At 55.1% G+C, this 4,574-nt stretch overlaps 1 long non-coding RNA gene across 1 annotated transcript; it reads left to right on the top strand.

Annotated features, from left to right (window-relative positions):
* The first annotated feature begins 220 nt into the window (after positions 1 to 220).
* LOC116639976 lies at positions 221 to 4,190 on the top strand. Its single transcript, XR_004300952.1, has 3 exons — positions 221 to 350; positions 3,857 to 3,940; positions 4,123 to 4,190. It is a non-coding gene; the product is annotated as an uncharacterized LOC116639976 (long non-coding RNA).
* The last annotated feature ends 384 nt before the right edge of the window (positions 4,191 to 4,574 follow it).

Raw genomic sequence — 4,574 nt, 5'->3', positions numbered from 1 at the left:
AAAACTTTTTTTTTTTTTTCAAACTTCCTGGGAGGACCCGGGAGGGCCAATGGGCGGCGGGGGAGCCGGGACAAACAGCGGCGGGGGCCGCGGGCGGACCAATGGGAGCGCGGGCCGGGCCGGGGGCGGGGCCTGCCGCGACGGGACGGGCGCGCGAGGGCGGGCGGGGCGGGCGGATGGGGGCGGAGGGAATCGAGGGCCGGGCTCCGGCCGCCGGCGCGCTGGGAGGAAGGAAGGACCCAGGGTGCAGGTGACTCGGTCGGGCCCCGGCGCGGGACTGTAGGGCGGGGGCGGCCGGGTGTGGCACCTAGTCGCCCTGCTATGGCTCCCGCGAGCCGCCGGACGGAGCGGTGAGTCCACTAAGGGCTCGGCGCGTCGGTTGACGAGACGTGGGCAGTGCACCCAGTACTAACAATTCAGCGGGTCCCACTCGCCGAGCCCCGCTCGTTACCTGTGTAACCTAATTTCGGCCTCACCACAGACCTGACGGGGAGGTGTCCCTGTCCCCATTTTACTAATGAGAAAACAGGCTCAGAGAGGTGAGTCGACTTGCCCAAGGTCACAGTAAGAAGGGACGGGATTCCGAGCACGTAATCTAAGCCCAAAGCGAGTTCTGGAATGGTAGGGCATTCCCCAAATGGCTCCTGCGCACAAGCCGGTCTTTCTCGGCTTAAGAACCCCATTTTGGTATCTTGGGTGTTTCTCACATTACCAGCACTTGGCAGGTTGTAAGAGGCCTTCTGCCTGCAGCTCATCTGAGCCTCGCAGCAGAGGAGGGACTTTGGTGGAGTGTGTTGAAAATGCAGTGGTAGCTTGTGTGGCATTGTGATTCAAACCCTGTGTTACCTTAAGCACGGTACTCAACCTCTCTGGGCCTCAACTTTACCCTCTGTAAAAGAGGATAATGCTCCTATCTCCTGATGTTCCTGTAAGGATTAAGTGTTAATTTAAGTAAAGCACCTAGAACCCCTTTATCCCTAGTTAGCTAGTACTGGGGGGGGGGGGGGGGAGCGGTGTGCAGGGGAGCTTGGAATAATTGCCATTTCAATTTTCTGACAGCTCAGTTTTGGAGTTCAAAAATTATTGCTGTCATAACTATAATTACTCTCCCCATTTCACAGATAAAGAAACAGAGGCCCAGGGAGCTGAAGTTCTTTCCCACATTTCCCACTGGGTGCCTCTCCTCTACCCTAAGGAATGAGTCCAAGAACCAGCCTATCTTCCTTTAGACCCTGGCCTTCCTGCTTTCACGTGCTGTTTTCCCACTCTACCCCTGTACCTCACTCAGGCATTTGGCCCTTGGTAGAGTGAGTGAATGAACAGAAGACCTCACCAGCCACCAGGGCTCTGGCCCAGTGGCCCCTGGCAGCACCAGCCTCCTTGCTGCTTTCCTGGCCTCTGGGACTCCTCTTGTAGTACCCTCAACCCAGCGATCAGATCACTCCCCTGCTCAAAGTTCAACACCTCCCCAGTGCTAGTAGATCAGCTCTGCATTCTTGTGCCAGGCAGTCAGCGTCCATCATAATCAGACCCCTGCCTGTTGTCTTCCATCATTATACACACACATTTCACATGCTCGGGATACAGAACGTGGAGCCACCGGGAATTCTCAGAATAAGCAAGGTCCTTTGTACCTCAGATGGGACTGTACATTGCATTCCCTGCCAGGTCTGGAACACTTCTCTTCCTGTCCTCTGTGCCCCAACACACACATACACTCTCCCTCCCCTCTCTCCAAAATCCCCTTGTTTGCCTGGAAAATGCCTCCTCACCCTCCACGTCTCAGTCCAAAGGAAGCCAAAGTGCCCCCAGCACAGATTTAGAATCTCCTGGTCCAATGCTCCCTGAATCTGTATATTTGGCCACTAAAGGGATGACCACAGTGTTCTTACCAGTTACATGTCAGTGTCCTCACCAAACTGAGCTTCCTGTGGGCAGAGACAGAGTGTTTTTGTCTATATCCTGGAGGCCAGCCCAGGGCCTCAGCCCACAGTAGGTCCTCAGTAAACACAGTTCCGATGAATGCATGCACAAACGAAGGAATGACTCCCTTACCACAAACTGTCCTGGTTCGGACAGAGATGGCACAGACCCAGGGACCCAGGGCCACCAAACTCCGGGGTTATCCATCTCAAACCATTACTCTATTGAGGATAAGATCATGAGGCTCAGAGAGGGTGACGATGGCCCAAAGCCATACATGTTAGTGACAGAGACAGAACTCAAGCTTCCTGGCTCTTGACCTTGGACCGATTTCACTCTCCAACCCAAGAGATGTTTGAAGCTGCTCTAAGTAACTGTCTGGGATGCCCCGCTGGCAGTTCCATCCCATAGCTCCTGATTTTTCTCCCTCCCAGATGAGAAGACATCTGCCAACTCAGAGCCTCCATGGCCACATCTGTGTAATGGGGAAAATCTGTGGAGATTCTTGGGGCTGCAAGCAGGGCTTAGAGATCAGGATGCTCAGAGGCGGGAGGGCTCTGCAGTCGGCCCAAGCAGGGTTCGAATCTCAGCTCTGCCCCCTGTGTGACCTAGAACCAGTGGTTTCTCTCCTCACCGAGCTTCATTTCCTGATCTGTAAAATGGACAATATGCACCGTACTTAGTATGTCTGGTGGTGAGGATTAAATGCGATCAGGCATGTCATGCACCGAACACAGAGCTGAGCACAAAGATGCCCGATACACTCTGGTTATCATCAGCAGCACCACTACTCCTGAGTCCTTCTCCCCATTTCTCTGCCCTTCTCTCCGCCAGGGACTTACCTGCTCCCTCCTACCAGGCCTGCTCCATGTTAGTGACCTTTAGTTAGTGTGATAAGGTAAATCCCGCCCAGGGCTTGAAGGTACCACCCTGCCCAGATAACCATGTTTGTCCGATCACCCTAGTGCCTTAACCCCCAAAAGCAGCATAGAGGAAATCATGAAGTGGCTGGGAAAGTTAGTGTTTGGACGCCGCCCACCCCCTACCATCACACCTCTGTGCATCCTGATCTCCCCGAGCTCTCTCTGCAGCCCTGAGAGTCACTATAGACTTTTCCCCATTATATAGATGTAGCCACTGAGGCTTCGGGTGATTAGCTGCAGCCATTCTCTCATCTAGGAATGAGGAAAATCAGCAAGAGTCCGGCTCCTCTAAACCCTAGCTGTGCCACTCGAGCAAGTCAGCCCACCTCCGTGGGTCTCCATCCCCTCATCTGCAAAATGGGTGTACTGTCCCTAACGTGCCCAGCCTAGTGCTGCGCCCAGGGCCAATGAGAATACAAGAGTCAGCCTGTCACTAAGAGAAGAGAGCCCTTGAGCCAGCCAGTGGCCCCTGGAGAGGCCAGGCCCCTTGTCTCTGCTGTGAAGGGGGCAGGAGGGAGCGAGTCACAGCTGCCTCCCCTCCCTGCCCTTGAGGAAACCCTGAACCAGAGGCCTGAGTGTTTACAGCCCTCTCAGGGCAGGGGGTAGGTTACGTAATGCCAGATGTTTGTGAAACTGGCTCAGGCCCAGGTCTGAGACACACTTTGCAATCCCAGAGCCCCCCACAGGCCATCCCACTCTCCCTTCCCCCCCGAAAACCTGGTTCCCCTTGGCCCAGTTGCTGATTGGGAGCTTTCAGCCATGTAGATTATTCAATCCCACCTCACCCCGAAAACTGAAAACAGCCCCAGTCCTGTCCTGGAGGTGGGAAATCCCACTCATTTGCAGAGACCACGGGGCCCTTAGGACTGTGCTTCCATCCCTCCTTTCTCATCTGGGAGCCCCAAGTCCCCCCCTCTCAGCCCCCACTCTCCCTCCTTTGACTAACGCCAACGTCCTTCCTCCCCTCCCCCTCTCTCCCACCCTCATCCCTCCCACCCCACTGGAGCCAGCCTACCCTTTGCCACCTGAGGACCCCCAGAGACAGCAGGAACGGATTGAACAGCGTGGGACGGTCCCCGGGCATCCGCCATGAGGTCACCAGTCGGCCCTTGAGTGGGCTCCCATCCTTGCCCTCCGCTGGCCTCTTGTCTGCCTGTCAAATAGGGTCCAGTGTTGGCTCCCAGGTCCCTTTGGTGGGATGGAGGGGGTCCCTGACTAGTCTCCCCTGCCTATTCTGCCATGCCCACCTCAAAGGCCCATCTTTCTTGTCTCACAGAACTGCCAAGAAAAGAGCTTGTTGGGGCGCCTGGGTGGCTCAGATGGTTAAGCGTCTGCCTTCGGCTCAGGTCATGATCCCAGGGTCCTAGGATCGATCCCCGCATCGGGCTCCTGGCTCAGCGGGCAGCCTGCTTCTCCCTCTCCCTCTGCCTCTCCCCCTGCTCATGCTCTCTCTCTCTCTCTCTATCTCTGTGTCTCGAATGAATAAATAAAAAAATCTTAAAAAAAAAAAAAGAGCGTGTTAACTCATTCACACTACAGGGTGTTTGATTGATAGGGCTCTTGGGGCTCAGCACCTTTGGAGACGTGCACTTCGCCACCCTAAAGTCAAACCACAGGGGGCCAGTAAGGAGAGGTGTGCAGACCCCCGACGTGTGTTCACCTGCATGGGGTTTTCAGATTATTTTGCGTTAGGTTCCAATGTTAAAGGAACAAGAGATTAACATTTAA

The sequence above is a fragment of the Phoca vitulina genome, unplaced genomic scaffold (assembly GCF_004348235.1).
Source record: "Phoca vitulina isolate PV1807 unplaced genomic scaffold, GSC_HSeal_1.0 scaffold19, whole genome shotgun sequence".
Lineage (NCBI taxonomy): Eukaryota > Metazoa > Chordata > Mammalia > Carnivora > Phocidae > Phoca > Phoca vitulina.
This window is presented reverse-complemented; position numbering and strand designations above follow the sequence as displayed.